Here is a 24,323-nt window from a genome sequence, read left to right on the forward strand (position 1 = left end):
CTCTAGGGACGGGGGAGAAATTCATTTCAGATCACATTTAAAGACAAATCTACATAATTCACACTTTCCAAAACAACATGAGAACCAAAATGCAGCCACTCTCTAAAATTTACATCTCTCCAAATTTTCAATGCAGCCACTTGTACAAAAATGCATATGATGGGGTACGGTTTGCATTAAAATGCATATATTTGTGAAATTAACATACAAAGCTGAATTACATTAGAGGATGTTTTGCAAAAATGTGTCTTGGCAGAATTGCATACAAGCATGTACATAATAGGAGAAATTATCACTGAAATGCTGCTGAATCTTCAGACTTTTTTTAAAGAAAATTCACAAGCTGATGTAGAAATGTGGGGAACTGAAGACTGGGAAAATGAGAAACCAAAAAACCGAAATTGCCAGATTTGTCCATCCCTAATTCTCAATTTGCATGCCACCAACTCTTCTAGGTTCTATCCTTGTGAATACCTTTTCTCTTCAAAAGGCCCTGCTTGTGGGTTTTCCATGGGTATCTGGTAGGCCACTGTGAGAACAGGATGCTAGACTAGATGGGGCATTGAACTGATCCAATCCAGCAGGCTCTTATGCTCTTATGTTGACACATATGAGGTTGCCTTGGGCTGAACCATATCGCTGGCCCATCTGGCCCAGTGGTATCTACTCTGACTGCCAGCAGCTCTCCAGGGTCTCTGGCAGGTCTCTTTATCAACTCCCAAGATCAAGGAAGATGCCAGGAACTGAACCTGAGGCCTTCTGCAGAGCAGGTGCTCGACCACTGAGCCATGAGTCTTCCTCTTTTGAACATACTTAGTTTCTGCTCCCCACCCACTCAACCAGCTGCATCCATCTGTTCCACAAGTGAACATACAGTAGGGTTGTAGCAAGAATTCATGCAGCTGTGCCAGGCATAGCCAGCTGCAAGAAGGGTGGCCACTTATTCATCACTCAAAATGTGGACGTCACCAAAAAGATGAAAGAGGACACCAATTTGCCTGAAAAATTGCACACACTCATTTATATGTACAGAGGCACATATATTGACAACTATCATTTAAACAGAAATATGATGCATCACAACTTAGTGAGGATAAATAAGTCCACAGCCAGGCAAGCAGTGTGCCTACTTGATCTCCTGTCCATGTGCTAACTAGATGGGCAACTTCAAGACCCGTCCTCTTTTCAAACTTTACCCTAGAGCTGGACAGAGCTTCAAATAAAGGATGACTTCAAACAAAGCAGCAGTGGGGAACCTGTGACCTTGAATGAGCTCTCATCAGCCCCAGCAAGCATGGCCAGTGTTCAAGGATGGGAGTTGCACCTACAAACATCTGGAGCTTTAGGATTGGTGTCACCCATATAGAGCATAATGAGGGGAAGGGTTAGATTTAGAGACACAGTATTTTCCCTTCAGTAGACTCAGTGGCACTTTGTCAGAAGCACCCACATTCTATCTGTAGTGTTTCATCTGTTCAACCTGGGAAGGATGGGTGGAATTGTCACATAAGCCGGGGTAGGGAACCTTAGGCCCTCCAGATGTTGAACAAAAGCTCCCATCAGCTCCAGCAAGTATTGCCAGTGTCCAGGAGCTGTAGTTCAGCAGTTTTGAGGGACAGGTAAGACAGAGGTTCCCCACTCCTCCTCTACAAGCCAAGTCTGGATTAAAAATAAAGAACCATTGGAAAGGAGAACACAAGGGTTCTTGAGGTTGCCCACCCACAGAAGCACCTGGCCAGCAGAATGAGTAGGCACACAAAGGTCACCTGCAGGTCACAGTCTTCCCAACTATAGTGAAATGGCTTAAACTTCTTTTTAGTTGTTAGTTTCTAAATTGGCATGTGCAACATTTTGTACACATCTATGTCCTCTTTTGTGGTGATACATTTCCTCTCGTATGGCACTGCATCAGTGGGCACCCTCCTGAACCAGACGGGCTAACAATGGGCTGATTCAATATGAGGCAGCCTCAGATCATCACCTGTACCCTCTAGCCCAGCTGAGATTGCTAAAGCTACCTTGGAATAACAATGTCAGGCATTTCGCAGGAAAAACCAACCATTTGCTGGGCCAAAGAGAAACAAAAGTCTGGCAAAGGAAAAAGCCATAGCTCAGTGGTAGAACATCTGCTTTGCATGCAGAAGGTCTCAGTTTAATTCCTGACATCTCCAGGTAGGCCTGGGAGAGATTCTAACCCTGGAAAGCTGCTGCCATTCAGTGCAGACCATATTGCACGATGTGGACCAATGGTTTGACTTGGTATAAGGTGGCTTCCCATTGCTATCCGTTTCTCCTGGAATTTGGGGCATGGTGTGCCTCATAACAGCAGTCAGTACTCCACAAGTACAACCATAGATGGTGTTGGCCAGTTTCCTCTTAGAGATGGGCAAATATGTCAATTTCAGTTTCTCATTTTTGCAACCTTCAGTTCTCCACATTTTTACATCAGTGTGCATTTTTTAAAAAAGTCCTCATGAAAATTCACCAACATTTTTAAGCAACTGTCTCCTATCTTTACATATTTTTAGATGCAATTTTGCCTAATATGCACATTTTTGCAAAGCAGGGCTCTTATGGCTGAATCTCAGTCTGGCAGAACTTCAACCCAGCCCCAAACCTGTTTGTGGCTGTGTGGTCAACACTTTCCCCAAGTAGTCTGTTAAACACCACCGTGAAAACTGTGTTGATGGAGTTCAGCTGAAGCCAAGAAGTGACAAGCCAATCTACACCATACACTCAAACATATGGCTTCCCCCAAGGAATCCTGGGAACTGCAGGTAGTTAAGGGTGCTCGGAATTGTAGCTCTGTAAGGGATAAGCTACAGTTTCAAAGATTATCTGGGAGAAGCCATGTGTTTCCCATGGATTGCGCCCCCATGCCAATTAGCGTAAGATGGGACACCATTTTGGATTCTCCTCCACAGGCATCAATGTTGTTTCAGATGGGCCTTCATGAAAGGACTGTCTACTCTAACAACTTACACGGTTGCCTTGGGAAATTCCGTGCATTCACACCCCAAGCCCAAAAGAATGCATCTTAATGTTTATTGTGTCAACACAGACATGACAAAAACAGTTTCCGGTGTTTTTTAAAAAAGGAATAAAACAATTTTTAAAAAGCGGAGATAACAGCCACCGCCAGACAGAGTGAGGGTTTGGCCCCAGCACGCAAGGCCGGCTTCTCAAAGACACCACATCTTCTTTTTCTGCCTCAGAAAGGAGAAGTCTATACAAGGAGGGAAGTCATCGGTTTTTTGATGGCCCTCAGAGTGGTTTTTGTGCACCTGTTACCTCAGAGAAATGTCACAGCACCCAGGCTGCGAGACAGGATGCTAGCTGAGAGACAAAGTCAGGGGGGAGAAGGCCTTTGTAAGAGGCCCAAATCCCCCTTTTAGAAATTGCAACATATTGAAAAACCGAGCAACTTTTGAGTAAGAAATCTTATATATGCAGCAGAATGTGGCAGAAGAGTCCTGAGATGGCAGATTGGGCTTTACCACACAAATGAATTATTTTTTACTGATCCCCTACATAAACAAACAAACAAAAAACCCCTACAAATAGTAATCTAGCACATCAGGTAGAAAGGTTTCAATTCAGCCCTCACCCTTGCCCACAGTTTTAATGTCAGAGAGCATGCAAATTTGTGGCTTCTCCCTCTGATCACTTGTCATCATCCTACCACCAATCTCCTGGCTGCTTTCCCTCTTAAGCAACCTTATGGGGGCCCCAAATTTGTGGTGGGCTAAGCCGGAGGCAAAGTGGGTGACAAGGGGCCAACATGGACAGAACAGCAGATATATGTGACTCGTACCTTTGTAAGGCATGCTGAATACCTGCCACACAAAAGCCAGAAGTTTCTATACCCACCCAGCACACATTGATCCATCTGCCACATAGGCAAGGAAGAGGCGTTTATTACGTTTCAGCCAGGTAAAGCCACTTGAGGAGAATGTGGAGCACAGCTGAAGAAGGCCATGGCCAGTGAAGGGGGCAAGGCCCAGGGAGAGCCCTGAGGACCAGATAAAGAGGCGTGGAAGGGCACATTTGTCTCCAGAGCCTCAGGCTTCACCACCCTTAATTGAAGACCCCCTCATAACCAGGAAAGCTTTACAAGCCCCCAAATTCTCCTCCAGCTCAGATTTTGATCTGAGCTGGAGAAGAAGTTCCAGCTTCCCCACTCTCCATCAGATTTCCCCACATACATGACCACCAACCAGAAACACTCCCACTTCCCATTCCTTAACTTGTTCATTAGAGCAGTAATGAAGGCACAGGGGGAGCAGAGTGGAAAGATTCCCCCTCCCTCTCTCCATCAGGATGCACCACTTGCTAAGAGTGTGATGCGGTGCAGGGAACAATGAGAGATGTAGTTCTGCTGTCACATTATTAGAAAGCATGGGGGGGGTGAGAAAAACCACCACCCGCTGTCCTGAATCCCTGGCCTACCTGGCAGCAAGTCAGCATGTCATCTAAAGTTCAAAGACCAGGGATCAGTCCATGCAAGCAAAGTCCAAGGACCAGGAAACACAGTCCAGGGTCAATCCAAGTAGCCAAGTCTGAAGTCCAGAGTCTAACCCAAAGCACAGTCTTATGGAGGTCTAGGAGCATCTTAGTCAAGATCCATCATTGTGGGCAGCTGAGCAGACAAAACACCTCAGCTCTGCTTCCCTTTTGTACTTTGCCTGCTGATTGCAGCACCTGGGCTTAATGAGGCAGGCGACCCACACCTGTTCCAAGCCTACACCAGCTGAGGAATCACACACCTCCTCCTAGAACTAGGGAGCCCCACCTCACCAGCTAGGGAGATGGGCTGTGGGCCTTTGCCTGCCTCAGCTTCCTAGAGTGCTGCTCCCCACACCTCAGAGCCTGCTGTGTTCATGGAGACAAGGGCCCCTCTGGCTCTGGTGATGGGTCCTGCTGCTCTGGTTCCTCTCCCCATGCCATTCTCCATCACCCTCTGAGTACTTTCTTCCTCATCCCCTGCTTGCCCAGGTGTGTCCCAGTCCCAGCTACACCCCCCACTGGGATCCTGTTCCTCCTCCCCATTGCCCTGCTAGTTCATGACATCCACTTTCCTTCCAGCATGCTTTAGCCACTGCTCCCATTGCTTTAGCCTATTTTTTTTATTATTGCTGTTTAACATAGTCTTGTAGCCGTGAGTGAATTCTGTGGGGGGGGGGGTTATGTTGCGAGCAGCCTTGAGTATGGTTCACAATGGAAAAGCAGCATATAGAAAAATGATTTTGATGCTTAGGGGAATTTAAATGGAGGCTCACAGCAAGGCAGTGCTGCCACAGACCACTGTCACCTTCCTTGGAGCTGGTCCTGAGGAGCTGTGAACAGGGCCTTATCTGGTGCTTGGAATGAATCATTTCTATTGAATGTAGTTGACTGAACTAGTTCCGAAATCTCTGAACCTGAAAGCAGTTTCCATGATTGCCAAGTGAACTGAAGGTGAAAAAAGTTCATTTGGGGGTAGAAAGCTGACTGATTTCTAGTTCGTGTTCATGCTGGATGTAAGATGTGGCGCCACAAGCAGAATGTCTCCCAATGGTCTAAGTGATCTTATAGGGCAGGCAGTCTTTCAGGTATATCAGGGGAAGCTTTACCTGTTGCCATTTTGTCTATCAGACATCCTATTCCTTGTGTGTGGCCCCTGGTTTACTTATGGATCCTACAGCTCAGCACAGCAGCTTATAGCATTCTGAATGCTGATTATTATTTTTTTGAGGTGCAGGTGAGAGGGCAAAGATGTTCTTATGGACTAAAAAGTTCATTTGGATGGACTTGAAACAAACTATCTCAGTTTGCCAAACAATCTAACTGAAACTAATTCATTTTTGGACAGGAAGAACTAGAACCAGAACTAGCTTCTTTTTAAAATGTGCTTTGCCAGCACTGGCCTTTATACCTCCCAGAGCTGAGCAGTCACCCCTTGTCACCATGTGCTTGCATGCACTTTGCATCAATCTTTGTTCATCTCAGGAAACACACACCGCAGGCCCAGCCCCACTCCATGCTCTCCTACCCACAGTGCTTTTTCCCAAGTGCACCAACTGGTTGCATTGGTGTTATGCACCAGTCACCCCAACCAGCAACATGCAGGCTTCAAAGAGTCTGGTTCCATCCATGTTCTCTCAGTTGAGGCTTTGGGTTCTGAAGACTTCACCTCAAGACCACAGGCTCAGGGGTTACCAGGCAAGTGACCTAGATTTGCAAGAGGAGAAAAAAAACCCAGATTCAAATCAGTGTGAATTTCAGAAGGGTAGCCACAGTGCTCTGCAGCAGCAAAAAGAACAAAGAGGCTTGTGGCACCTGAAAGCCGAAACAGATTTACCTGTGGTAGAACCTTTTGTGGGATATCATTCACATACTACTTTTCATCAACCAAACCTAGAGCAACTGGCAACATTTTAAGACAAAATCCAATGTGATAAAACAATATTAAAACAGTGGAAATTAGTACATTCCTTCCTTTTAAAGAATTTATATTCTGTCTTTCAATAAACTTTTCTGGGCACCTTACAAACAAACAATAATACAGAAACTACATCAAAATATAATATATAAAAGCAGTATATGAAAATATCCACGATTGCTATGCCTTTCTCTTCTGCTCAATTCAGCATGTCTCTGAATTCCAGTTGCTGAGATTCACAAGTGGGAAGAGTGCTGCTGCACTCAGATTCTTCTTATGGGCTTCCCAAAGATTGCCTCCCTTTCAGACTTTACTTATTGGGGCAGAGGGGTGACTATGGAGGCTATCATGATGTGCTCCTGCACTTCAGAATCTACCACTACACTATTTGATTTACTGAACTACCTAAGTATCAATGAACTAATCAGTTGACTAACATGTTGTTAATCAGGTAACCATGAATTTATGCCATTGTACAGTTGCAATATAGGGACGTGGGTGGCGCTGTGGGTAAAACCTCAGCGCCTAGGACTTGCCGATCGTCAGGTCGGCAGTTCGAATCCCTGCGGCGGGGTGCGCTCCCGTTGCTCGGTCCCAGCGCCTGCCAACCTAGCAGTTCGAAAGCACCCCCGGGTGCAAGTAGATAAATAGGGACCGCTTACTAGCGGGAAGGTAAACGGCGTTCCGTGTGCTGCGCTGGCTCGCCAGATGCAGCTTGTCACGCTGGCCACGTGACCCGGAAGTGTCTTCGGACAGTGCTGGCCCCCGGCCTCTTAAGCGAGATGGGCGCGCAACCCCAGAGTCGGACACGACTGGCCCGTACGGGCAGGGGTACCTTTACCTTTTTTACAGTTGCAATATACAGTCGCAATCAAAAAAATGTCAACCCTCATTGCAAATCGGGTTTATTGCGTGGCCAGGCAGAGAAGGAGCCACCCAGGTGAAATGAATGGTGCATGACGTGTTATGGGGTTAAAATTTATTTATGGGGTTAAACTTTATTTAAACTTTCAGATGTAGGAAGACCTTGGCTTAGGCATTGGGCGTTTATCCCTCCCAGTCCCCAGCCGGGGATCTGAGGCACATCAGGGTTAACAGATCTGTCTGGGGAGTGGGCTGGCTCTGGAAGACGTATGTTTAAGCAGAGAGCCCACCCCCATTTTGCCGCAACACAGGGGAGTGCACTGACAACCTTTCAGCGTATGGCCAGTGACTCCCTTCAACACAGCCCCTTTAACGGGGAACCATGGGATTGCCGGGGGAGGGTGTCACCGCTTCAAACCCCCCCCCCCCCCCATTTAGGGAAGATAGACTAAATCAGCGGTTCTCAACCTGTGGGTCCCCAGATGATGTTGGACTACAACTCCCATCTTCCCTGACCACTGGTCATGCTGGCTAGGAATGATGGGAGTTGTAGTCCAACAACATCTGGGGACCCACAGGTTGAGAAACAAAGGATTCCGTCCAAGGCCTAAAACCGCCAAAGTTGTGACATTTTGCTATGGGGAAGGCGAAACCTGCCAATGCAGGGAAAATTCCTTCCCAGTCCTTTAACAGCAACCATAGAAAGACCATAGCAACTCCCAAATACCTGTAAAGATGTTAACCTGCAATAAAGAGCATAAACAAAGGGGGGTGAAGCTCTGGAATGGACTGTGGGCTCCCAAGTAGGCTCCTCCCCCTTACACACACAAAGAGCGGACCAGAGTGCAGACTACCCCTTCGTGGTCCGCTCTCTGGCTCCGCCTCTGCCTGTCACGATTGGTTCATTCTGAACTGAGGTTTGGTGGGAACCTCAAGGGCTGTGAAGTGGGGAGGTGGACCAGGAGTGTTCTTCCGGGAGTCTTGGAGGATCGGGGGTGCTGTGTGCGGCCACGCAAAGGGCGCCCTCCGGTTGATGGGGAGAGCGGTCATTATCAAAATTTGCAGACTTTCAGCTGTTTGCAATGAACAAATCAAAGTTGCATTTTCAGCTGAATTTGGGGAAACCACTTGATGCATCTGTTTCGTTGAGCTATTTCAATGGCTTTTTTCTTTTACTTGCTCTGTGCAAACAGCTGAAAGTCTGCAAATTTTGATAATAAACCTGATTTGCCAGGGGGGTTGAATAATTTTGATTGCAACTGTATGTGTGAATAACTTCTTTTTCTCCCTGCCCACAGTTTACTTTTCTCATAATACGCAGCAAAGATGACCTTATAGCATCCACGATTATCAGCAAATAGCAACTACTAATGTGCAGGAAAGAGAGTGTTGGGGTTTTTTTGGGGGAGGGGTTGTATCACGAGGAGCAAAGAAAAGCCTCTCCCATCTGATGTCTATTTCGATACCATGCTGGCTAAGGCCTGTAAGCAAAGGATCATGCCCGAGCGCTGGCTTGTGGTCGGAGCAAATAGATTTTACAGGAAATAATAATCTGCTCTCTGTAGACTAATGCACAGCGCGGTTACTGGAAAGCCCAAAGTGAGGCAGGGTGGCTACTACATTTCGGGCGGAAGCTTGGCCTGAAGAGTGATGGTGCTCAGATGAAAGGAAGTGTTAGGGTGTAGTGCATTCAAAGTGTGTGTGTGTATGTGACACAAAATCAGGCCGATAACGTTCTGAGACTGAGACCAAAGACACTACAGACTTCAAGTTTTGCAGTCATTCCCTCTCGTCACAGAACGGCAGATGTCCAGGGCCCCGCACAACAAAACGAGCAGGAAGACCTCTAAACACAGTAGGGCTGACCTACTTACCACATTTTTTTGAAGTCAAGTAATTCAATTTACCATCTAAACAGAATATGAGGGGGCAGGGAGAGAACCATTCAGTCCCAGAGTGTAAAATTACATAACTGCACCACTGCTTTGGAAGAATAGTTCTGGAGAGGGTTTCTAACAGAGAATTTTTCAGGGTCTTCATCAAACTACCATTCCCAGGATTCTTTGGGTGAAGCCATGACAGTTTAATTCAGGGGACAGCAAACTTTTTCAGCAGGGGGCTGGTGGAGGGCTGGACTATATTTTGAAAAAAAATAAAAATGAACGAATTCCTATGCCCCAAAAATAACCCAGAGATGCATTTTTAATAAAAGCACACATTCTACTCATGTAAAAACATGCTGATTCCTGGACCATCCGCGGGCCGGATTTAGAAGGCGATTGGGCCGGATCCGGCCCCTGGGCCTTTGTTTGCCTACCCATGGTTTAATTGGTATACACCAAGATATGTTTTAAACATATATTAGCCCATTATTGCATTCCACTTGTCCCTTGCTATCTGGGTACTAACCTGCATGGATTTCCTATAAATACGTGCTTCTGCGTGCTGAAAACATCTGGATCATAGTTCATTCCATTTTTTTCTCAATACATGCCACATTTGCACAATTCTACTTATACCCCAATTAATACACTTTGCTACAAACAAAAGGGCCATAAGAACCTGAGGTATGAAAAATACATCAGAAATGGCTGCTGGGTACCAGGCCCAGGGCTGAGGAACTACTTCACCCAGTGCAGCCGTAGCAGGACACTCCAAGGCAGCAACACAAATATCCTTTTTTTAAAAAAAAAATCTGTGTATTTAAATAAGATTTCTAGGGCTGCAATCCTATATTCATTTATAGGTCACATCTACATCATACATCTAAAGCACATTCAATGCATATTTAAAGCACACACTCCCCCTAAAGAATCATAGGAAAGGTACTGGGAATTGTAGATCTGTAAGAGGAATTTGCTGCCAAGGAGTGTGGTGGAGTCTCCTTCTTTGGAGGTCTTTAAGCAGAGGCTTGACAACCATATGTCAGGAGTGCTCTGATGGTGTTTCCTGCTTGGCAGGGGGTTGGACTCGATGGCCCTTGTGGTCTCTTCCAACTCTATGATTCTATGATTCTATGATTCTATAATACCCAGGATTTGGGGGAGATATGTTGTGTGTATGCAAATTTTTGTGCCCCCCCCCCCACTTTCTGTGTTATGTGTGTATTAAAGTTTAAATATCAGAGATAAACTATAGTTCCCAGGATTCTTTGGGGGAAGTCATGTGCTTTAAATGTAAGGTGTGGTTGTGTTCTTACTTGGGAATATCAGTGAAATTTCAATTATCTAAATGCATCAAGTATGGGGTTGCATTGTGCATGTATTCAGTGTTAAAATGTGTATTTCTAAACTCATTTTCTCTAAAAATGCACATTTTAAAATGTGTTTTGATACATTTTCTGAGCAGAGAAGGGTGCTGGAACTTTCAAGAAGTGGGAGACCTGTGGGATAACTCTGAATCCACACATTAGCCAGAAATCTGAGGTTCAGTTCAGATTGGATCAGAATTCACAAAGACAGGATTCCTCAAGCATCTTAGCTCTTCTAAACACCCAGGAGGTGACCACAATTCAGCTGGAGGGAGTCAAGCAGTAACCAATCCACAAGGAGTGATCCTTGGAAAACTCTGTGTTGAAAACTGCCCCCTTGTGGTCCAAACATGCAGGCTTTCCTCAGCTTCTCCTACAAAGAAATAGCTGGTTTATTATAATTAAGAGGCTAGCTAGAGGGGAGTGGTGGGGGAGGGATGTCCAATTGCAATATTTTAACCATGACAAGCAAGGGCAGGCTGGGTGGGACACAAACCACATTCCCATTATTTCAGACATACTAAGTTTGGTCAGTTCCCCCCCCCCTCTTCTTCTTCCCCCTGTTTCATTAGCCCACTCTCCCACAATAAGTAATTTTCCCCTCAATGCCTCAAATCACTCTCGATGCCGCTGTGGTGCGCGTGTGGCCTGCGTGAAGTATGAGGAGGTCACAGCCAATGTGTCTTCCTTTTGTGTGGGGTTTTCATTAGATGGGAATGACCACAGAATTAAACAGCCCGTAGGCCAGCAGAACTGCCCACTAATTGCTTTAGTGTGTGTTTTATGGTATCACCACAATTTCCCCTCGTCGATACCGGGATTTCTCCACTTAATCCAACGGCCTTCATCAGGATTAAATGAAGACGCAAGGCTCCCTTGTTAGATAAAAACACTGGGGTTGATGCTGCTGCCGTGTTGTTTTTTAATTTATTGAGTCTTTGTGGCCTCTTCAGCCATTTAACCTCAGAGGCTTGTAAAGTTCACAGAGTGATCTCTCAGCCTATTGGTGGGCCAGACCAAAATCTCTAATTACAGAAGAAACGCTGACAAAATGGTGACTTCAAGGGCTAGATCATTAGCCACTGGCTAACCACGGGAGCTACATTGGTGTCCAGGGATGTGGGTGTCTCTGCAAGGGCTTTGTGGCAGCCATCTTAACCCAACAGCTTGTTGGAACTTGAGGAGGGCCCTGATCCTGGGTCCCGTCAGACGGGGATACAGCCTGTGCAGCAGCACCACTACACACAGGGTCTTCAAGAGAAATACAGAATGGCTGAACAGAGGTATGAGACACCTGTCAAATATCAGTAGACCAGGTGGCTGGTCATGTGACAAGGCCTGGCCCTCCGACTAAATGATTCACAAGTCATGGCCTGAGCCAAAAGGAGGCACTGTTTGCTGGTGTCTGCTGCCACAGCCTCTCATCTTTACCTCTGCCCTCCTGTCTGGCCACACCTAGACCCACCCACTAGAGTTTCCTTTCTTTTCCAGTAAAGAAGTATAGGAGTATAGTCGGGCTCAAATGTACCAGAGTGGGCAAGTTTTGCAGCCCAGGGGCCACATAAGCAACCATTTGGGGGCTGTGTGCCATTGTTGAGTAGGGCCAGAGGCAAAACTGGGCAGACCAATGGCTGCAACAGCAAACTGTGACATTACTATAGTATCTATCATCATGGAAATCTCATGAACATTACAAAAAAAGAAAAGAATAAAATAATACATTCACCCCAAACATACAGTACACATTCACACTCACAAAATGAATCTAAACCACCCACACATAACATAATCACTCAACAATCACACCACTCCTTGCACCCACCACATCAGTTTGTTCACCCAGTTCTCACTGGAATAAAACATTCAGCTGTTCTGCTGGCTTTTTTATAATGAACTTAAAATGTTACACTGTTAGCAGTGCCCCAGGTGTACTGATATGGATTTTTGCTGTTATCTTGTTGTTGTGCTATGAGCTGCTTTGGGCACACATATGTGGAAAAGTGGCATATAAATATAAATGTTGGTATCCATCTGTTTTGAGAGACAGTGGAGTGTGCCTCTGGGGGTGAAGTCAAACTGCTGTGTTAGCAGTAATAACCACCAATAACCAAGTACAGAAAAACAAGTTGGTTGGATGAAAGCAATCTAATAGGGGCCAAAGAAAAAAGCCCCATCAATTTCTACTCGTGTAGCACAGGCAACGTGAACCAACATTACTGTTTGAGATGAGCATCACTAAAATGTACCCCACCAAGAGTTATTGATCCATTAAATCCATGAATCCATGGACACCTTTGTGGTATCCATGATACCTTCCTAAAGCAATGAATGGTCTTAATATAAGGCCCCATCTACACAAGACATTTAACACACTTTAAACAGCCATGGCTCCCCCTCCCCCAATAATCATGGGACTTGTAGCTTGCTAAGGGTGCAGAGAGTTGTTAGGAAACCCCTGTTCCTTTCATAGAGCTACCATTTCCAGAGTTCCCTGTGAAGGAGGATTGGTTGCTAAACCACTCTGGAAACACTGCTTTAAATACTGTTTAAAGTGTATAAGACAAGATTTAGTGGGCTTCTGAACTCCCTCACATGTTTAAAGGAGGTAAAATAAATATGCCATAGGGGCTGTACAGCAATGGGAGCTAACTATGCCTCCCGCCAGCCACACAGTCAGTGAGCTCAAGACCACCACTCCGCTTGTGTGGAGGAACTCTGTGTGTATAAGTTGATATGTACACACAGCCCCTTCTCACCCTCTCCAAACACACAGCCAAAACACATAAGGGGTGTCTGCAAGACAGACAGATCTGACTCACAATCCATCACGAAGCTCCTTTGAATGAACAGGAACTGTGCAAAAGTGCTTTTTTACAACCCCAGTTCACTTCAACAGGCCTTGTGCAGGAGAATTTCCCAGTGGGTTGTCCTTAGGGGTGGAGAAATTTGTTAGTTTTGGTTTGGCTCTGATTCTTATTTTTCCAATCTTAAATCCAGTTTCCCCCGTTTCTGAATCAGTTTGAAACTTCAAATGCGTTTTCTTTCATATTTCTCCTAAGATACGTATTTTAGCAATCTTCCCCAGTATAATACATTTTTGTTTCTTATTTTTACTACCATAGGCATTTATGTGCACACTTTCCCCTAACATAGTTATCTATTTTATATATATAGACAGGGTTGGAGGAATGCATTGCAAAAATTCTGAGACTTGCAAATTTCAAAGGAGCAGTCTGGCATTTCAATTCATGTATTGGTTTGGGAAGGGCCAATTAGGTATGTTTGCATTAAAATGCCATCTGAACAAATTTCACCCCCATCCCTGATTATGTCCCATAAATATATGGGTGTGTGCCACTGAAATGCTATGTCTCAGGCACCAACGTGTCTGAGGCTGGGCCTGGCAGACATCAAAAAACAAATGGTCACTGAAAACCTACATTTTCTAAGCCCAAAGGTCAGTGTCTTCTTCATAAGATGTTCCCAGCAGCTTCTGGAACACCTGGATAGATACTAAGAAATATTCAGAGCATATGCATCTTCGCTTGTTGATTTTAATTTAACCAAGTAAGACGCCTCCATCATTGTAATGTCCTGCTCTGTTGCAGAGCCTTGCATTAGCTTTAGAGTCTTTTTTAAGTGGCTTGAGCAAAATGGGGCTCCGTGCGGTTTGCAGGGCACTTTCTGTTTAACTTGCCTCAAAGTGCTCCAAAGAGTTTGCAAGTGCATTAGTGGTCTGGCTTGCGCATTGCTGCTCTAACCCTTAGACCTCTGCCAATCAATCTTGCTGACACCCATTAAAATGAGCTCATGGTGCCGATTTTATGGCCGGATTAAGTGGCATATCTGTCGATCAGACAGTCCAGAAAGAGCGTCACACTGCTAATGATTTTGTTATTGATCTTTAATGATTTCCTACATTAGTACAAGCTGAATTAGCTTCATCAACAAGCTCTAGGAGTGAGGGAGGGGCACCAGCAGAATAGCTGCCTCAATGTAGCAGTGCTCACACAACTGGCTTATTCATGCCCCCCCCCCGTTTATTTGGATTAACAAGAAAAGAATCTGGTATATTTGATTGGTTGATCAAAATATCATAAAACCTTTTACCATCTGCTGCTTCCTTTCTCTGTAGTTAATGTACTACTCACAACTGTAGTTATTTACCCTAACTACTCTCTTGCATTTATAGGGTTGCCATATCTTGAAGAGCAAAAAAGAGGACAGCCTGAGCTGCTGCCAGCCCGAGCTGGGGAAAGAGATGTGTGGGCGCGCATGGCCACTGCACCCTTCTTTCCCTAGCTTGGGCTGGCAGCGGCCATGGCGTGCAGAGCGTCAGCACCAGTATGACTCTTTCCCCGGCTCAGGCTGGCAGTGGCCCATGCCCGAGCCTGAGCCCAAGCTGCCCGAGCCCAAGCTGCCAGCACCTAACTAAAAAACAACAACAACAAATGAATAAATATTTAAAAACCACAAATCTGGACATTTCCTTTAAAATGTAACAATCCCTCCGGATGGGCATGCTGGCCCTCCAAAAGAGGACATATCTGGGATTTCCCGGATGTATGGCAACCTTAGCCTTTATTAACACTATACAGTCGTACCTTGGTTTTCAAAGAGAAGGCATTCCGGAAGTCTGTTCGACTTCCAAAACATTTGGAAACCAAGGCGTGGCTTCCGATTGGCTTCCAATTGCACAGGTGCACCGGAATCAATAGTGGAAGCCGCATCGGACATTCAGCTTCCAAAAAAAGTTAGAAAACCTGAACACTCACTTCCAGATTTCGATCTTTCAGGAGCTGAAATGTACAAGTACCAAAGCATTTGACAACCAAGATATGACTACTAGATATAAACTACAAGCTCTGATCTGAAATGACCCAAATTCCTTCTGCCATATCAAAAAAACACCTGCCTTTTCCTGTAATTTTTTATCACTGTTTGCTCACTCTTCCTTGCTCCCTTCTCTGAACTGATTTCATCTGATTGTCATGGTGCAATTGTGCAGTTTAATCCGATGAGGTATGTAGTACAGCAGTGATGCCATCCTGTTTATGATGTGCTTCCTGGTGGCATAGGATCACCATGTGGCTAATCTAGGAAGGAGAAAGAATGGAGCAGTAACCAAGATACACACACACACACACACACACACACACACACACACTATATGGCTGAACCAGCAGCTCGAGGAAACGCCACTCAAGAGAATCAGTGTGCAGTCTCACAAAGCATTTTCCGGGGGGGGGGGGATCGGTCAATTCTCACCCTCCAATCTCCATTATCAGCCCCAAAATTGAAAACAATCGAAATTTTGAGCAGCTTTGAAAATTGCTCTTACGCTGGAAAGTTAAGCCAAAGAGGCTGCCTCAAAGGCAGATTTCTGAATATTGTTAAAGACAGTCAAAAGAGAAAGCACAGACAGGAAGGCTAATGTGAAAATTATGCTGCCTGCCTGCAGCCACAGGGAAGAGCATATTATACTTTTATTTACTTACTAAATTGTTATCCCATTATCCTCACACAGCAGCAATGCCTATTGGGTGCACACCTCCTTGATCTCAACTTTGTACCTATTGACTGTCACTGCTGTCAGACAAGTCGACCCAGGTCACAGCATTATGACAATCTAGTGGAAATATCGTATAATGAAAAATCTCTAAACAGTTTACAACATGCACCTATTGCATGCATTATTATAGGCATAATACTACACACATAGTATAAAGATATACACTAAAGCAATCGACCCATAAACATGCGCATACATCAGCACACAGAACTGTATAAAAATAGTGTGCAATGAATTCTTTATAAAATTATGCTGCAAAAATAAAGCAAGGGGTTTGATTCCTTTGTATGTATTATACACACTTTTCCATCTAATTTTGCATATAATTAACTGGGGATATTCTTGGGAGAAAAGCAATGAAAACCTAGACAGCATCTTAAAAAGCAGAGACATCACCTTGCCAACAAAGGTCCGTATAGTTAAAGCTATGGTTTTCCCAGTAGTGATGTATGGAAGTGAGAGCTGGACCATAAAGAAGGCTGATCGCCGAAGAATTGATGCTTTTGAATTATGGTGCTGGAGGAGACTCTTGAGAGTCCCATGGACTGCAAGAAGATCAAACCTCTCCATTCTTAAGGAAATCAGCCCTGAGTGCTCACTGGAAGGACAGATCCTGAAGCTGAGCCTCCAATACTTTGGCCACCTCATGAGAAGAGAAGACTCCCTGGAAAAGACCCTGATGTTGGGAAAGATGGCAGGCACAAGGAGAAGGGGACGACAGAGGACGAGATGGTTGGACAGTGTTCTCAAAGCTACCAGCATGAGTTTGACTAAACTGCGGGAGGCAGTGGAAGACAGAAGTGCCTGGCGTGCTCTGGTCCATGGGGTCACAAAGAGTCGGATATGACTAAACGACTAAAGAACAACAACAACAACTGGCTTGGTGCTACTGGAAGGAAAAAAAAAATTTTGTTTTAACAACAACTGGGGTTATAAAAAAAACACACCTGACAATGCATGAGTGGCTCAGACATGAGAGAGCGCTTGATGCAAGAAGCAGTTCAGTGCAAGCAAAGCTCAATCAGATCAGAGCCTTAAAAAACCATGCACAAATCCATTTGTCCTCCATCCTTCATCTAAACCTGCTTAGCTAACTTTCATGCGCCTTCAGATACTGATAGAACAATAACCTCTATATGTCCCATCAAAACTGGAAGCCCTTCTCAAAATGCATCAGCAAATGAATCACTTTGCTACTTTTCTAGCCAAACACGTGGCAAGCATTGTTTCAAAAATTGTCTCTTCAGGCCAAATCTACAGCTGGTTGGAGTCAGCCTCGCTTTGCTGCTGTCCATGGCGCTAAGCCGAATTCTCTCGGCTGACGCTTTGGGCACATGCGCATGTTTAAGACATTTTAAGCTGCGGAGATCTGTGGCCATTCTTAGAAATGTTTTAATGCACAACAGATGGAGCTCAAACACATCCCTGTTGGAAGATGCGATTTCTGCCATGCATTTCCAAGCCTCTTAAGCTCTGTGCTTCTGAGAGGCATGAAGCAGTAGCACCTAGTGTTTCCTGACTATGCAGAACGGCATTTGCCACCTGCCCTGTTGATTGCAAACCTACATGGCAAGCAGGGAAGAATTACAAAAGAAGAAGAAGAAAAGGTGCTGGTGTGAGAATATTCTGACAGGCATGAAACACGTGAGGCTGCCTTATACACAAAGTTACAACACTGCTCCATCTCGTTCAGTTCTATCTACACCAACTGGCAGTTTTGGACAAAGGTCTTTCCCACCTCTACCTGGAGTTAAGATGCCAGGGTTTGAGACTGCATGCAAAGCAGAAGAAGAAGAGTTTGGATTTGATGTCCCGCTTTATCACTACCCTAAGAAGTCTCAAAGCGGCTAACAATCTCCTTTCCCTTCTTCCCCCACAACAAACACTCTGTGAGGTGAGTGAGGCTGAGAGACTTCAGAGAAGTGTGACCAGCCCAAGGTCACCCAGCAGCTGCACGTGGAGGAGTGGGGAATCGAACCCGGTTCACCAGATTACGAGTCCACTGCTCTTAACCACTATACCACACTGACTCTCAAGCTGAAGCTCTACCCCTAAGCTAAATGTTGAGATTGCCCTTCAATGTTTATCACCTAGATTGGAGACCAAGCAGGCGTACCCTGGAATATATAGATCTTAATGAGTAAAGTTGCTTAACAGACACTGGTGACCACTTGGTGTTCCAAGAGATAATTATGATGGTAATAGGTAAAAGAAGGATCTTGAAAAACTGGAATGTGTGTAGAGGACGATCAGAATTATAAAGGGTCTGGAAACTGAGCCTTATGAGGACCGGTTGAGGGAGTTGGGTATGTTGAGCCTGGATGAGAGAAGACTTGAGAGGAGATATGATAGCCATCTTCAAATACTCAAGGGCTGTCACATGGAAAATGGAACAAGCTTGTTTACTCCTGCTCTGGAGGGTAGGACCCATACCAATGGATTCAAGTTACAAGAAAGTAGATTCCGAATCAACATCAGGAATATTTTTCTGATGTGAAGAGTCATTCAAAGGTGTCTGGTTGTGCTGCAGCAGATGCACCATGGTGTTTTCTCTTCTCTTCGTTCCTCCCAGCAGCCATTCCTCCTCTCGCCACTGCGATGGGTACATGACCTGACTGTCTCCAGGTACTGTGGTCATCTGCAAGGGATTCCCACATGGTGAGGTTGATGTTGCCAGCCTTCATGTCACGCCTGCAGACATCTTCGTAGCGCAGAGTTGGTCTGCCAATGGGTTCGGTGCCTGAAGCTAGCTCTCCATAGAGCATATCCTTGGAGATCCTGGCATATTCCATTCTGTGGACATGACGAGGCCGAGTAATATACATTTAAGTAATATACAAAACTGTGTATTCCTTAAAACTATACAAAAATGTGTATATCAGGAGAAATTCATACACAAATGCTGATGGATTTTCATGAGGATAAGGGGGGGGAAAGTTTGCAGATTGCTGCAAAAATGTGAAGAGCTGAAATTAAGAATGGAAAGAAACACCTAAACCTGAAAGAAGGAATATTAGTCTATCCCAAATTGCATCCTAGCTGCAATCTCTGTTCTGCCCAGCCAAAGGACACAACATTGAGAAGCCTCCATGACCACACTTCCCACGATGGGCTCAGTGGTCTGGATGCACCAATCCCTCCCTGGCTAGTGTGGTTCAGACAGGGAAGCCACTAATGCCTCTTCGCTCCTGGACCCAGGAGTCTTAATGCCTATTGATCCACCAAGTGGCAGGGTGTCGGGTGTCTGCCCCCTGGTAGCCATGGTGGTTCACCTCATTGGTTGCAATTGCAGCAGGTTTGCCTGTCAGGGCCCCAGATAGAGAACAATTGCCCACTTGTGGCCAACACCGCAGGGAAGCAAAGGAGGACAATGATCAATGCATGCAAAGTCTAGGGTGGCCATGTACCCCACTTTACAGAGGATGGTTCTCTGCCTGAAATAGAGTTAGATGGATCAGCCTTATTCAGGTCTGTATTTGGTGCATGTTCAGACAGAAGTCTGTTCTGTCTATGCATTGATCTATTATATTTTGGGGAGGGGGGGAAATCAGCACAAAAATTCATGTTTAAATATTCTTTAAAATACTTATTTTATCACAAAAATACATATTTGACCTCAATGCATTTGTAAAGATACTTTCCCCTAAAACATGCATTTAATGCATTTTTAATGCATGTTTGCACAATTTTTTGAGCCAAGAAAAATATTGCAAATGAGCAGTGTGAAATCTGAAGGATAACTTCATTCCAATTTGCACATCGGTCCAGGTGGTGCAGATCAGGTCAGTCTTCATCAAAATTCACTGAAATGTAATTCTTCAAGCCTCCCTAAGGTTATCAGAACACAATCCTTTATCTGTTTGAAGAGTTCTCAGTCAGTTCATTCATACTACTTTAGTTCTCATTCCAATAAAAACAAGAGCAAAACAAAACACAAACCAATAAACCCCACTCAAAATATCTACTCCATAAAACCCATAAAATTTATAAATAAAAGTTTTGGGTTTTTTTAAGGGAGAGGGAAGAAACTACCTGATTCTGGCAGCTGAATTAATTGCTTTACTGGGTGGTTTCTGATGCTTGTTTTAAAACCTGCTGCTATTCATTTTAAAAGTTTTTAATACTTGTTTTTCTCATTTTATTGGTTGAACTGATTGTTGTGAACTGCCTTGGAGGAATGATAGAATTAAAAAAAAATCATATAAATAAGGAATAAATAAACAATGACATTGTAGAAAGTGTTCCTGCTCCTGCCTGGTAAGGACACTCTGCTTTCTTGCCAATTCCCCCTCCGACTACAGACCTTTGCATCTCCTAAACAGCTGCTGCTGAGGTCCAAGGGGATCTGCAGAACAGCATGCAATATAACTCACAGGTGATTGGTGAAACTGGGGTCCATCACCCTGCCACCATTGGCTACAACCCAATATTTTGAATTTTTCAGATCACATCATCTTTTTTATAGTTATGATTACATTGGTTTTTTTTGTGTGTTTTTTTTTAAATTCTGGCCTACAACAGTCTTTACCAACCTGGTGCCTTCCTCCAGATGTTTTGGACTACAATTCCCATCAGCCCCAGCAGCTTGGAATTAGATGGAAACTCTCAGAGAGGTTACAGTCTCCCTGAATGAATAAGAAGTCACTGGTATCCTGACGGCCCTTGTGGCTAAGAGGGCTTTTAAGTGGGTTTGCCAGCTTTGACCATTACTAGGCTAGGATAGCCTGGTCCCGGTAGTTCATGCTGTTATGACCTCCCTTCTGGATTACTGTAATGTGCTTTACATGGGGCTACCCTTGAAGACAATGGTGTGTCCTATTGAGTTCTACCTCCTGCAAGCCCTCTGGAATGAAGTAATAACCAGGTATCTGTTTTAAATACCGTCTTCATCAATAGACGGCTTTCCTCCCACTTTTCTAAAGGACTTTTTATTATCATCATCCCCTTTAAACTTCCTCTATTGAGTTTTCCAATTGGCTCCGTTAACCAAGCATTCTGGCTCCTGCAGAGGGTGGCCTGTTAGCATTGCATTATAAGGCCCAATATCTATTATTCATTGGGAATTTAAAAGCAATCAAAAGGCACTCTGGGTCACTTTGCTATTAAAGCAATCTTCTGCTGCCAATGCCAAGTTTTCTCTCTCACTTAAAATACATTAATGACCCATTACAGGGACGGGATCCGAAGCAGGACTTATATATAGGAATGTCTTTGGAGATTTTGAAAAAGATATAAACAAACAGTCTCATTTTAATGTGTTCATTAAGAAGGATTTGAGAGGGACGAGGGACAAGGTATTTTCTGCCCCCGAGTTCCCGGGGGGACAGGGATATAGGGGGAATGTCTGACTAGGGGTGACATTTCCTTATAGCCATGAATAATTTGACGTTTTATTGGAGGGATAAGGAGGGAGAGTCACCAAGTCCCAGAAAAACAGAACCGGGGTTTAAAATAAATAAATAAATAAATAAATAAATAAATAAATAAATAAATGTGGCCATTTGTCCTCAGAAAATGTTTTGATTTAAAAGAATTTGAGCAAAGATGCTGTCTCCAATTTCTCAATTTACACATTATATATATATATATATATATATATATATATATATATCAATTTTTTTCAGTAAACATGAAAGATCACATTCATATAGGATTGCCATATTTTCCCCTTCATGGATCACTGCCTTGCCGTGGCGAAGGGGCTTGAAGAACTCAGAGAAGCTATGAACTATGCCGAGCAGGGCACCCAAGATGAACAAGTCATAGTGGAGAGTTTTGACCAAACATGATCCACCTGGAGGAGGAACTGGCAAGCCACTCCAGTATCCCTGCCAAGAAAACTCCATGGACAAAGACAACAGGCATATAAAAGTTATGACGCTGGAAGATGAGCCCCTCAGGTCGGAAGGCGTCCAACATGCTACTGGGGAAGAGCGGAGGGCAAGTACAAGTAGATCCAGAGCTAATGAAGCGGCTGGGCCAAAGCCGAAATGACGCTCAGTTGCGGATATGCCTGGAAGCGAAAGGAAAGTCCAATGCTGTAAAGAAAAATATTGCATAGGAACCTGGAATGTAAGAACCATGAACCTTGGTAAGTTGGAGGTGGTCAAAAATGAGATGGCAAGAATAAATATTGACATCCTGGGCATCAGTGAACTAAAATGGACGGGAATGGGTGAATTCAGTTCGGATGACCATCATATCTACTACTGTGGGCAAGAAACCCGGAAAAGAAATGGAGTGGCCCTCATAGTCAACAAAAGAGTGGCGAAAGCTGTACTGGGATGCAATCTCAAAAATGATAGAATGATCTCGATACGAATCCAAGGCAGACCTTTTAACATCACAGTAATCCAAGTTTATGCACCAACTACTGGTGCTGAAGAAACTGAAATTGACCAATTCTATGAAGACTTACAACACCTTATAGAAGTGACACCAAAGAAGGATGTTCTTCTCATTATAGGGGATTGGAATGCTAAAGTAGGGAGTCAAGAGATAAAAGGAACAACTGGCAAGTTTGGCCTTGGAGATCAAAACGAAGCAGGGCAAAGGCTAGTAGAGTTCTGTCAAGAGAACAAGCTGGTCATCACAAACACGCTTTTCCAACAACACAAGAGACGACTCTACACATGGACATCACCAGATGGGCAGCATCGAAATCAGATTGATTATATTCTCTGCAGCCAAAGATGGAGAAGCTCTATACAGTCAGCAAAAACAAGACCTGGAGCTGACTGTGGCTCAGATCATCAGCTTCTTATAGCAAAATTCAAGCTTAAACTGAAGAAAGTAGGAAAAACCACTGGGCCGGTAAGATACAATCTAAGTCAAATCCCTTATGAATACACAGTGGAAGTGAGGAACAGGTTTAAGGGTTTAGATTTGGTGGACAGAGTGCCTGAAGAACTATGGATGGAGGCTCGTAACATTATACAGGAGGCAGCAACGAAAACCATCCCAATGAAAAGGAAATGCAAGAAAGCAAAGTGGCTGTCCAATGAGGCCTTACAAATAGCGGGGGAGAGAAGGCAAGCAAAATGCGAGGGAGATAGTGAAAGATACAGGAAATTGAATGCAGATTTCCAAAGAATAGCAAGGAGAGACAAGAAGACCGTCTTAAACGAGCAATGCAAAGAAATAGAGGAAAGCAATAGAATGGGAAGAACCAGAGATCTGTTCAAGAAAATTGGAGATATGAAAGGAACATTTCGTACAAAGATTTCCATAATAAAGGACAAAAGTGGAAAGGACCTAACAGAAGCAGAAGACATCAAGAAGAGGTGGCAAGAATACACGGAGGAATTATACCAGAAAGAAATGGATGTCTCGTATACCCCAGGTAGTGTGGTTGCTGACCTTGAGCCAGACATCCTGGAGAGTGAAGTCAAATGGGCCTTAGAAAGCACTGCAAATAACAAGGCCAGTGGAAGTGATGGTATTCCAGTTGAACTATTTAAAATTTTAAAAGATGATGCTGTTAAGGTGCTACACTCAATATGCCAGCAAGTTTGGAAAACTCAGCAGTGGCCAGAAGATTGGAGAAGATCAGTCTACATCCCAATCCCAAAGAAGGGAAGTGCCAAAGAATGCTCCAACTACCGCACAATTGCACTCATTTCACACGCTAGCAAGGTTATGCTTAAAATTCTACAAGGAAGGCTCCAGCAGTACGTGGACCGAGAACTCCCAGAAGCGCAAGCTGGATTTAGAAGAGGCAGAGGAACCAGAGACCAAATTGCAAACATGCGCTGGATTATGGAGAAAGCTAGAGAGTTCCAGAAAGACATCTACTTCTGCTTCATTGACTATGCAAAAGCCTTTGACTGTGTCGACCACGGCAAACTATGGCAAGTTCTTAAAGAAATGGGAGTGCCTGATCACCTCATCTGTCTCCTGAGAAATCTCTATGTGGGACAAGAAGCTACAGTTAGAACTGGATATGGAACAACTGATTGGTTCAAAATTGGGAAAGGAGTATGACAAGGCTGTATTTTGTCTCCCTGCTTATTTAACTTATATGCAGAATTCATCATGCGAAAGGCTGGGCTGGATGAATCCCTAGCCGGAATTAAGATTGCCGGAAGAAATATCAACAACCTCAGATATGCAGATGACACAACCTTGATGGCAGAAAGTGAAGAGGAATTAAAGAACCTTTTAATGAGGGTGAAAGAGGAGAGCGTAAAATATGGTCTGAAGCTCAACATCAAAAA

The 24,323-nt window shown here is 44.3% G+C and overlaps 1 protein-coding gene across 1 annotated transcript in view; it reads right to left on the reverse strand.

The window, feature by feature from the left end:
- Positions 1-24,323, reverse strand: part of RUNX3 (RUNX family transcription factor 3) — a 235,690-nt gene that overhangs the window by 158,983 nt on the left and 52,384 nt on the right. The window contains exon 4 of the mRNA XM_083625573.1: positions 4,450-6,210. The gene's annotated coding sequence lies outside the window, so the exon portion shown is untranslated. The remainder of the gene's footprint in view (positions 1-4,449; positions 6,211-24,323) is intronic.

Source organism: Podarcis filfolensis (genome assembly GCF_964270895.1).
Source record: "Podarcis filfolensis genome assembly, chromosome: 8".
Lineage (NCBI taxonomy): Eukaryota > Metazoa > Chordata > Lepidosauria > Squamata > Lacertidae > Podarcis > Podarcis filfolensis.